The sequence below is a fragment of the Dryobates pubescens genome, chromosome 4 (assembly GCF_014839835.1).
Source record: "Dryobates pubescens isolate bDryPub1 chromosome 4, bDryPub1.pri, whole genome shotgun sequence".
Taxonomy (NCBI): domain Eukaryota; kingdom Metazoa; phylum Chordata; class Aves; order Piciformes; family Picidae; genus Dryobates; species Dryobates pubescens.
The window spans coordinates 2,590,055-2,602,169 of NC_071615.1; positions in this window are offsets into that span (position 1 = coordinate 2,590,055).

Sequence of the window (12,115 nt, forward strand, 5' to 3'; positions counted from 1 at the left end):
CGCTTCCTTTGTTCTCGGCTGCGTGCTGCCTCGCTGCCTGGGCGCTCATCTCTTTGATCCCTTTTAACTTAGTATTTTTATTTCAAAGAATTAAAAACTAAAGAAATTAAGGTTGCCTCCCAGTCTTTTTTTTTTTCCTGAAGTCTCCATCAGCAAGGTGAGGTGAGCCTGGACCTCCTCGATTAAATATAGCAATGAGATGTGCTGATCAAAGCACACCAGCCTCGGGATGTAGAGCTTGTCCTCTGCGTGCTCGGGCCGTTTCCCACCTCCCTCTCCTCCTCCTCCTCCTCCTCCTCCTCCCTGCTGGGACATGGAGGAGTGCTAGGGCCTGCCACAAGTCCAGACAAATTGCTCCAGACCTTAAGCCCTGGCTGGAACAAACAGCCAGTTTCCCCCCCGATTTCCCTTGCCTGAGCCTGGAGATCTGGGCGTTGCTGTCATGCAGCAGCACACCTCATGAATAAAGATTAAGTTGATTAAAAAGAAAAACCCACAGAATAAAAGTGATTTGCAGAGATTAGATGCTCTGGCACATCAGGAGTTCCCTAAAGGGCTGAGCTAACATGTTCAAGCATAAGAGCTTTAAGCCCTCTTCCCCTGTTTTGTAACTAATGGCTTCAGATTGGGCTGACTCCCTCCACCGTTTGCTAATCGTCCCTGTGGGGCACTGCTTGGATTTCACACACCGAGCATCCCCTCTTGTAACCTCTTCTGTGCCCTCCAAGGGATGGGCTTGGAGTACTCACACGAACTCTGCCAACAAGATGCTCCTTTTGCAGTGGCCAGAAGTGGAGGAAATGGAGCAAAGGGCTCTGAGGATGATTAGGGGACAAGAACATCTGCCTTCTGAAGAAAGGCTGAGGGACTTGGGGCTCTTTAGCTTGGAGGAGAGAAGACTGAGGGGGGATCTTCTCAATGCTTGTGAATACTTGGAGGGTGAGGAGGATGGGACCAGTCAATTTTTAGTGGTGTCTAGTGGCAGGATAAGAAATAATGGGCACAAACTAGCACACAGGGAGCTCTATCTAAACACAAGGAGGAACTTCTTTGAAGCTGCTAGAGCACTGGAACAGGCTGCTCAGGGATGTGGTGGAGCCTCTGGAGTCATTCAAAACCTGCCTAGATGCCATCCTGTGCAGCCTGCTCTAGGTGAACTTGTTCTGGAAGGGGAGTTGGATTAGGTGATCTCCAAAGGTGCCTTCCAACCCCTATCACTCTGTGATTCTGTGAAAGGAGCGGTGTGAGGCTTGTACCCCAGCAGGCACATCTTCCATCCTTCTGCATCCCAAAGCTGGGGGATCCCTTGCCATCAGGTGCCCAAAGAACAGATTTCCACAAGCAATCCTACAGAGGAAAAAAAAACAACCCTAAACAATAATAGAAGTTTTCTTACTTGAAAAAGGAGACTGAAAACGAAGCTCCTCCCAGCAGAGCATGTCCCAGGTCCCTGGTGCAACCAAGGCAAACTGCTTAACTCCTTTTGTCATGCATCCAGCCTCATGGGTGACTGGTGTCACAGCCTGAGCTTTCCATCTACCCCACCAAAGCAAAGGGACATCTTTCTTGACAGCTGGGGAGGAAGGAGTTCCCCTACATCCTCTTCTTTCCCCAGGACATCTTCTTTGGGTAGCCCCAAGGTCCAAAGCACTGCTGCTGCTCCTTGCTCTGGGTCAAGTGCCCTGGTGTTGCACTGGGAAATGGACACTGGGTGTTATTTAATGAAGTGGTGGGGAAGGGAATGTGCCTGCATAATCCAGAAACCCTTTTGTCCTGGCTTTGCAGGGGGAGACAGAAGGGCAGAATCCAGCCCACTCCATTTTAATGATGCCAACCTCTGTCTTGATCAGAATTTATTTGCTTGCAGGTCTGCAACAACATATCTGCCCAGGCCAGGACCTTGTCTTATTAAGCTCTGTTTGAATGAGCAAGACCATTCCTGTACCAGAGAGATTATAAAGTAACTGACCTTTTAATTCTGGCCTGAAAATGCAGTATTTTCTATGCCACATTTCCCTTCCCTGTCCCATTTTTCTCCTCTCTCTGAAGATGCTGTCACTGAGACAATGCTGGCTGTACCCAGATGGGAAACCAGCTCTGAGGTGGTGTCTGGGACCTCTGTGTGCCCCAACAGGTTGGAAACCAGCTCTGAGGTGGTGTCTGGGACCTCTGTGTGCCCCAGCACGTGGGAAACAAGTTCTGAGGTGGGGACTCCTGGACTTGGAGGATCCCCAGAGCTGTTGGGAGGAGACAGCTTCAGAGCAGGATGCCAGCAGTGGCAGGGGTTAGAAAACTGAGTTAAAGTTTTCCATGAGAGACTTCTGAATTGGATTATGCAGCCTGGTTGCTGGTGATGGCAGGGTCTGGAGCTGATTGATAATTCAGGGTCCTGCTGCCTGTCCCTGTGTGACCTGGGAGCCCTAATTCCTGCCGTAGCACTTGTTTTGTGCAAGCCAGCTTCCAGCACGGGTAATTACACTCCGTCTCTTCAGACTCCTGGGGGAGCATCGATGCCATTTGCTAGTCCTTTCTCCCCGCTGAAGGAGTCTCGGGTTGCAGGGACGCTGCAGCCCGCAGGTGGCCGCATTGCAGGCGTGCCGGCCCCGGTGAGCTCCAGAGCCTGCCAGATGCTCGCCGGAGCTCACACTGGTGGGGTTGGGGGTTCCCTGTCTGGTCGCTTAACGACATAAAACTGTTTTGCTCTGGGTTTCCAGGTGGCGATGGCAAAGGGGAGGTTTGGAAGGTGTGTTTGGGCTGGATGTGCTGCCCCTGGAGGTCGGGTGCTGAGGGATGCGGTTGTCGTTTGGGGAAGGTGGCAAAAGCTTTGAGTCCAACCCAAACTGCAGCCAGGGGAGCAGCTACTCCCCACTGCTCCACTCAATTCTCCCTGCAGCCACAACCGTTCATCCTGAGCAGTTGTATCCAGTGCTGTGTGTTGGCAGAAACTGCTAGCCCATCAATCCAGGCAGCTCCTTCGTTCCCCCCAGCGGCTTCCAGAAGGCGATGAGTCTGCAGCAGCACAAACGCTGAAGTGCTGCACGTGGGGGATTAGTGACTTGGCAGTTGAAATATTTGACCTACATCTCGTTGAGGACCAGCAAGGTCAGGTGACTCTGTGCTTCCTCCCAAAACTTCTGCCCAAAGGGATTTCATTGTTGTGGTTGCTTCTCTTTGAACAGGCTGCTTGTTTCCTACCGACTATAAAGGGGAGGGCTTGGGGCTGGGACCCATGGATGGGGCTGTGTGAGGGCCAGACCCCTCTGCAGTGATTTTTGGGGTGGTGGGAGCAGCTTCTGGGGGTAGGTAAGTGATCTTCTCCAGCACAAACACCTCTGAATATTGACAGGACTCTTCCCACAAAGGCAGCAGAGAACAAGCATCTCCTTTTGTTCCTGAGCTCCTACGTGCTGAGAATCCTTGTCCAAACAAACAAACAAGTGAGGTTTTTCTTCCAGCAACCACCACAGAGCTTTTTTTTCATCTTTTTAAGTTGTTTTTTTTTTTTTCCCCCTCTCCCCTCTCCCTCCTCTTTTTCACATCTTGTTCACTCTGTTCTGCAAACAATGTTCTTTTTAAGCTTGGGCAGAAAAACCTCTGTCTGTCTTCAGAGCCCAGCAGAAAGCAGCGGCGTCCGCTTGGCAGTGAGACGAAGCAGAAGTCTTTTACAAAGCTCCTCTCATCCCAAAGCAAGGGGAAGGGGGAGCAAGAACATCCCCACCCCCCACCACTCTTTGCTTTGGATGGTCAAGCATGCAGCTGGGTACAGGGACAGCAGTCAGAGGGTTCATAGACACCTCCCAGTCCCAGATCCAGCACAAACCCTCCTTGGTTTTGAAGAGCAGCTACTGGGGCTGGAGTTGAACATTGTGGCTAATGGGGGCTGGAGGAGAACTGTGAACTTGCTCCCTTGGCCCTTGGGCTGTTGGCTGTCCCCTCAAAACTAGCTTGCCTAGCTTGCAGCCCACCATGGCCTGGGCAAGGCACTGTAATATAGGCTGTTAGTTTGTTCTACAGCTGGGTCCAGCAGCTCTCCTTGCAGCTCCTTCCATCAGACAAGCATCTCCTCTCAGCTTACCTGCTCTGGGTGGGACTGCTGAAATACCAAGCTGCAGCAGCCTGGTGGGAAGTAGTATCTCAGGGGGTTTGGAGTCTACCTTCTGGAGCTGGAGGCTGGAAGTGGCTGCAGCCATGTGTGGGCTGTGACCCTGTGGCTGGTCTGGGGGTTGCCACTGGCTCCAACTCCCTGAAATTCCACTGTTCCTTCCCCTCCCTGGCCAGTGAGGCTGGGGGTGCTGTCCTGGAGGAGGAGGAGGCCAGGCCATTGTCACTTCCCACTGGTGCTCCAGAACCCAGCATGAATCTGAACTGAATGGAAATCATAAAATCATAGAACTCCAGGTTGAAAGAGATCTCAAGGATCACCTGGTCCACCCTTTCTTGGCAAAAGCACCATCTAGACACGATGGCCCAGCATCCTGTCCAGCTGAATCCTGGAGCTGGCCAATGTTGGGCAACCCACCACCCCTAGGGAGATTGAAATGGCTCCTCAGCTCCTGACAAAAAGTTGACCCTGATGTTTTACCCATCCAGGCCAGGAGCAGGAGTGTTTGCCAAGAGACTCAAGTAACAGGTTCCCCTAACAGGAAGGATGGATTTTGGCAGAGCAACACTTTGGAAACGGAAACCAGCAGGGCTTGCAGAAACCTGAGGCTCTGCCATCCTGGAATTCAAGTCCTTTGCACATCCTCTCCATGCTGAGGGGCTCCCCCAGCCCTTCAGCTCCTTCCCAATGGAATGATGCTCCACAAAAGGTGTGCATTTGGGATTAAAACCAAAAAAATCCCAGTTGCTGCTGTGGACTTGCTTTAGTGAAGGTCATTGCAGCTCTCTTTGCAATTACATGGTGTGCTCAGGCCCTGCTGGGCTTCTCTTGCCTCCCCAGGTGGGTTTTGATAGCCTGTTTTTATCGAGTCACGCTGGCTTTGGAGTCCCACAGCAAACCTCTCTTGCACAGCCATCAGTGTCTTGAGGGCTACCAGCTTGTGAGCCAGCAGGGAGCAGGGAATTGCCGAGTTGGGCTGAATTTGTCATCAGAAAAAGAGTTCCTCAGAGTTCCTCCCTGAGCAATGCACGACTTAAAACAAGAAAAAAAACCCTACCCCCAACCCAAACAAACAAAGGAAACAACCCCAAACAAACATAAAACCCAAACAAAAACCCCAAACCAAACCAAACCAAACCACCCCAGACAAGAACCCAACCCCCTCCCCAGGGGCACCCTCAGCAGCACAGCTCTGGAGAAAAGCACATTTGGTTGGTTTGGGGGGGGGGGGGGGGTAAGTTTCATTCAGCACATTCTCCTGTGCCTGCTCTCTGATTTCTCTTTAGAAAAAGAGAGGGGGAAAAAAAAAAAGCAAATGAACTTCTGCCTAACCCTATTCAATCTCACAAAGCATTTCAATTTTGACAGGAGTGCAGAGGCTGGAGGAGCGTGGTTCCATCAGTTTTCTCCAGCCAGCTCTAATCCCAAACGCCTTGCTGTGACTAAACCTCATTTCTATGTTAAGTACTTCAGCTTGCCTGTAAGGACCAGGTAAAAACTCAATCAGTCAAGTAGCTTCCCTGCAGCTGTCTTGTTAAACACTGAGGGTTTAAAATTTTTCTTTTTCACTTTAATGGAGCAGGGGTGGAAGATTCCCTGGGGAGAGGCACGGTCTGATCCCTGATAAACCAACCCAAAAAGCTGCGCCGGGGAAGCTCCTTTGCATCAAGAGAGATGAGGAAGCTTAGGGGGTCCTGGTCCCTTGGGGCTGCACTCTAGGAAGCTCTTTGTTTGGCTTTTATTATCCAGAATGGAGGGAAAGAGATTAAAAAGGAAAAGTCAAGATATTCTGCAGAAGCATCTGAAGCATCTCTGATGAGAAGTGCAAAGTGTCTGGCACAGAGGGCAGCTCCACCACGCTGGCTGCAGTCCTGAGGGGAGAACATATATGGAAGCATAGAATGGTCTGGGTTGGAAAGGACCTTAGAGATCATCTAGATTCAACCCTCCCTGCATCTTCCACTAGAGCAGGTTGCTCAAGGCCCCATCCAGCCTGGTCTTGAGCAATTCCAGCAAGGGAGCATCCACAATTTCCCTGGGCAATCCTTTGCAGTGTCTCCCTACCCTCATAGTCTCTGGGTACCACACTTCCTCTCTCTGATGCTTCTTGCATTGCACGCTTGCTGTCCCCAAATGAAGTGTAGGTAGCACCTGGACATGGCAGCAGAATGAGCTCCTTTCTGAAACAGAGGATTGTAGAGAGATACCCAACAGCTGCATGTGGGAATGATCCCTCCCAGGTCTTTGCAAAATTGCAGGAGCAGCAGCTATAGAATGGCTTGAGTTGGAAGGGACCATAAAGATCATCTAGTTTCAACTCCCCTGTCATAGGCAGGGACACTTTTCACTGGGCCAGGTTGCTCAAAGCCTCATCCAGCCTGGCCTTAAGCACGTCCAGGGATGAGATGTCCACAACTTCCCTGGGCAACCCCCCCCAGTGTCTCACCAGCCTCACAGTAAAGAACTTCTTAATGTCCAATCCAAACCTACCCTGCTCTAGTTTCAAACTCTTGCCCCCTGTCCTGTCACCACAGGACCTTGTAAAAAGTCCCTCTCCAGCTTTCCTGTAGCCCCCTTCAGATACTGGAAGGCCTCTATAAGGTCTCTCCAGAGCTTTCCCTGCTGATGTGATCTGTCATGCAAAACCCCACATCCCAAAAGAGATTCCCTGATTCAGTCCAGCAGGATGAACACCCCAGGAGAAGGGAAAGAGCCTTTGCCCACCCTTTTATGAGCCTCCTGCCCTCAGCTTTGCTGAGTGCTCTCTCCCTGCAGCCAAAGCCCAGCTCTGCTCCGGCAGCTCTGTGTGCTCAGCACCAGCGCTGCAGAGCCTGGCACTGATCCCAAAGCTATGCAGTGTTTGGAAAATCCATGTGATGGCATAAATCAGGGGGAAGGAAACAGCTGAAAAGATCACCTCAGCTTTTGGAAATGTGAAGGTTTTGTTTCAGGAAGAGTCAGATTTGAAGAGCAGGTTGCCTTTTTCAAATGGGATTTTGCCTTTTCCGCCCTGCAAAATGCCTTTTAACTGCTCCACAGGAGAGCTGTGATGACACAAATGGATGCAGTAACCTGGAGGGAAGCTGGCTCAGTTTTGGTGAAGTTACCAAATTGGTTTGAGCCTTTTGTTTGGAGAACACCTTCGTTCTGCTGTCTTTTGCTTCAAACCCAATTTGTTTCCATTGGAACGTAGTTTCCTTTCGCTCCACAGAGAGTACCTCAAGCCTTCCTCTGCCCAGCTCTGGGTATGCTGAGCTCCCATTTTCCAAGCCCACCCCCTTGCAATGCCTGTCACAGCTATCTCCCTAAAATCCAGCTCCCCTGACCTCTCACTGCCCTGGCTTCCCTGCCACAGCCCAGGTGTCTCATGCTGGTCTTGCCCCATGGCTTTGGGCAGAGGATGAAAACTGGGGATTTCTGTGCTGGTTCTGACAGTTTCTTCACCTCTACAAAGTTTGAGCACTTGCTTCTGGAGCCTGCAGCTGCCTGGTGTCACTTCATGCTGCGCACCTGGGGACAGGACCGGAGCGATTTGTTATTGCCACACCTCAGGTCTGAGGAGCTGCCAGGCAGACCCCTTTTGCCCTTTCCCAGACCTTGAGAGCTGCCTGAGAGTGAGCAGTGATGAGGCAGAGGCCTTGCCAGTAACAGGAGAGCACAAACACTGCCGTGCCCCCTCTGCCAGCTGCAGCCACAGAGACCCAAATTCACCCTCGGACTCCGGCTCGGGGTCAGTGGTGCCACGGCCAGCTCGGCCTGGAGCAGCAGCACTGATGGAGAAGCTGCTGGTGCAGGGATGAGTTTAACCTTGCTCCTCGCTCAGGACCGTCCAGGGGAGCCCTGGTTGTGCAAGCAGTGCTTGGGCTGCTTTATTTAGCAGCGAGGGCTGGTGTGAAGTGCCTCTTGTGAAAGACGGGGATGGGTTGTCGGTGGCTGCAGGGGGTTAAGCGACCTGTGAAAGAGGAGCAGGGAGGCTGGGGCAGGCAGAGGGGCAGGTTCTGTCCTGTCTGCTCCCTTGGCCTTTTGCTGTCTGTGCCTCTGAGCGTCCCCCTGCTGACGTCCAAACCCGCCGTGCTCTTGCGGGATCTGGTCTGGCAGGCTGTGCCCTGTGGATGGGCAAGTCCCCCAGAGCTGCTGCTGAGAAAGGTGACAGAGAGCCTCAAGTCTGCTCATTTGTTGGGTTTTTTTTGACCAAAACCCCTGTGCAGCCAAGTGGATAAATCCTCTGGGGATGTGAGCCTGGAGGGAGAACACCGAGGGAGCAATTGACATCTGCCAGTACAGCCCCTGCCTCAGTTTTTGCCTCATTGAACAGCCTGGAGGGAAAGCCACTGCTGTGGATGCTTACAGGTTATCCTCTGTGGCCTTCTAATGCCACAGACCAGCTGCTTTTACACCTGGCTGTGTCTATCCATGAGCTTTCTTCAGCATCTCAGCTCTGGTGGGCTCCTGGAGGTTGCTTGGGACAAAGAGAAAAGACCTCTGTGTGCCTCTGGACATCCTGAGGAGTTTGGTGGCTAGCCTGCAATGAAGGAGGCTGGGATTTGAAACTTCCCAAGCAGGGAGAGGCAAGAGCTGGCAGAGGTCTCCTGGTTGGTGTGGAGTCTCCATCACAGAAGATACTTAAGGTGCAGTGAGACATCTGTGTCTGGTCTGAAAGGACTGGCCTTGCTCCAGGTGGGTGCTGGGCTCTCCAGCTACCGGGTGCCAGAGGACAAAGAGTTTGGTGGCAGAAGTGACTTGTCATTGTGACCCCCTTCTTTTGTGCCTTTTTTGCCATTGGGTTTGGGTTGCTCTTCTCCAGACACCAGGGCTTCTCCTGGAGTGTCCTGTGGAGAAGGATCACCAAAGGTTCTACAACTGTATCACAGAATCATAGAATCACAGCCTCATAGAATGGTCCAGGCCAGAAGGGATCTCCAAAGGTCATCCAGTCTGACCTCCCCACAGTCAGCAGGGACACCCCCAACTAGCCCAGGTGTGTCCAGGTGTGTACTATGAGGTGAGGCTGAGGGAGCTGGGGTTGCTTAGCCTGGAGAAGAGGAGGCTCAGGGGAGACCTTATTGCCATCTACAACTACCTGAAGGGAGGCTGTAGCCAGGTGGGGGTTTGGCCTCTTCTCCCAGGCAACCAGCACCAGAACAAGAGGACACAGTCTCAAGATGTGCCAGGGGAGGTTTAGGCTGGATGTTAGGAAGAAATTCTTCCCAGACAGAGAGATTGGCCATTGGGATGTGCTGCCCAGGGAGGTGGTGGAGTCACCATCACTGGAGGTGTTTAAAAAGAGCCTGGATGAGGCACTTGGTGCCATGGTTGAGTTGATCAGATGGTGTTGGGTGATAGGTTGGACTTGATGAGCTCAAAGGTCTTTTCCAACCTGGCTCATTCTGTATTCAAAAGCCCCTTCTGGCTCCTTGGACCTTCATCTCTTGTGCCTCTGCCCAGGAAGGACATTGCTGCACAACAAGGCTGAACTGGATCCGACCTCAGGCCAGAGGTGCTTATATAAGATATTTACTGTGTGCCCCAAGACCGCCTTGGGAGGAAGCCAATGTGCTGATTAGGTGACGTCTGCTCAGGACGGGGTGGATTTTGCCTCGGAGCATCTGCTGCCTGCTCTGGTGGTCTCAGAGGCGCTGCCCTGAGGTCATTTATGTAAGAAGCCAGTTGGGCTCTTTGGCTGCAGCAAGCCCTTTGGGAAAGGCACCTCGTGTAACCCAGAGGCTGTCTGGAGCACCCAGCTTGCCTGGGCTCTGCTGTCAGCAGCCGTCGGTTGGCTGGTCCCTGCTGCGCTTTCCTCCTCCCTGGCCCAAAATAATTCCCCTTGTGGGAGCTGAATGCTGCTGGTGGAGCATGGAAGGCAGGAAGGGGATCAGTGGTTTCTCCTGGGGGGCTATGAACACTGTGGACACCCCAGGGGAGCTGCCCTTTGCTGTTCCCCGTGGAGCATCCCATGGTGAAAAGCCATGCTCGTCCCAGCTGGCCCAGGACGTGGAGCTAGCTCTGGGCTTACGCATGAGGTCTAGGAAATCCCATCTGCTGCCCCAGATCCTGCCCCCAAACACTGCAGGTCACGACAGCAGCAGATAAGCTTCTTGCCTCCTGCTTCATCCTATGTTTTCCAGGCAGGATCCCAGCATGACATAGTCTCTGGCCTGATCTTGGGGTGGTGGCACGCTGAAGGCATCCCAAACCGCCTCTTTTCCAGGCTTCCACCTCTGGCTGTGGTACAATCCACGAGCCAAGGTCTCCTCAAGTGTTTGTCCAACAGATGTGGCCTGGGCCTCTCTGCATGCACCAAGGCAAGGCCAAGTGCCTTTGAAGTCCTAGAAAGACTGTGTGGTAAACATGCACACCGTCAGCTTCTTTAAGGTTCATGCCATCAGCCACCTTTAAGGTCCCTTCCAACCCAAACCATTCAGTGATTCTATGAACCGGGGTAGCCTAGGGCTGTGCTTTGTGGCGGAGATGGTTGCTTGAACCACTTCCATGAGCTCAAGATAGAGCTTGCTCTCCTTGCTCAGCCTTCCTGAGGTGAGCAGCGTGTGTATGGAGGAGGGAAGAAGTGGAGGAGGAGTTGGGGGAGGCTGCTGGGGTGTGCTATCCCCTCGAGACCCTGCTGAAACAAGCTCTAATGGGTGAAATTAAGCTGAATAGAAAGAGAAATTTTCCTGAGGTGGGTTGGAGTCTCCCAAGGGACACAGTGCAATCCCAGCAGCGTGGTCCCCACAGCAAACACAGGGATGAGGAGGGTGGGAGCAAACCTCAGCAGGGGAGCTGTGCCCATGCCGTGGTGTGGCACAGGGCTGGCCAGCTGAGAGCTGCCAGCGCTGGGATGCGACGGCTGCTGCTGCCAGTGCCCGTGGCGTGGCTGGGGCTGGAATCCAGCTGGAAGCTGGAAGGAGCAATCCTTCATCAGCAAAAACTGCAGAGTTTCACTGGCTACAAGTGGCATCTCATTTTGTTGGCTGGCAGAAATACAAATGTCTTTTTCTCCCCCTTTCTCCCTCCCCCCCCCAACCCTGTGCTAGACATTTTAGGGGAGAGATGGCTCACCTGCCCCATGGCTTGGCATCAGACAGATTGCTGCTCCTGCTTGATGGTTCCTCAAGCCCAACCCTGCTTTTGCTTTTCTTTCATGGGTGAGTGAACACAAAGGTGCTGAGCCTGGGGAGTTGGACCCGCTAGGCACGGTGCCACTCACGGCCAGCCTGCAGAGACCTGCTCCACGTCCCTGCACGGCGGTGCCGATTCTTGCCCCCATCAGCACTTTCTGGTCCCCAGGACCTTGCACACGGTCTTACAAAAGCACGGCAAGTGCTGACCTCGGCCGCCGTGCTCCTCCTGCCGGCAGCCCAGTTCCTTCCCTGTCCTCCCTCCCTCCCTCCCACGCCAAAGCACAGGCAGCAGCCAGAGGTGGGCAGCGATGCACGCTCTCCTTTTCCAGATAAATCTGCAGCAGTGCCACAGTTCATTACTCCTTGTGCCTTGAGTTCAGTGGTCCTCAGCTGTCTGGGTTGTGCTTCCTGCTAACCAGCTGCTGGAACAGCCCTTGAGATGTCCTGGACATAGAGACTAGATCTGAGCATCCATTGACCCGTATCCAACTGCTCTTTGATGTTCTCAGCTGCACTCTCAGGCCCAGATCCCTACCCTCCCCCCCCGTAAGCCCCCACCTCTATCACACAATTATCTGTTCTTCTGCACTGGCCCTGCACCCCTATTTTCTCCCTTGGTGGATGACCAGGTGTAGTAGTTTTAGGCTGATGGGGATCCATCCTATGAGGACAGACTGAGAGAGCTGAGGCTGTTCAGTCTGGAGAAGAGAAGGCTCTGAGGAGACCTAATTGTGGCCTTCCAGTATCTGAAGGGGGCCTACAAGAAAGCTGGGGAGGGACTTTTTAGGGTGTTAGGTAATGACAGGACTAGGGGGGAATGGAAAAAAACCTAGAAATGGGTAGATTCAGATTGGCTGTGAGGAAGAAGTTGTTCCCCATGAGGGTGGTGAGAGAC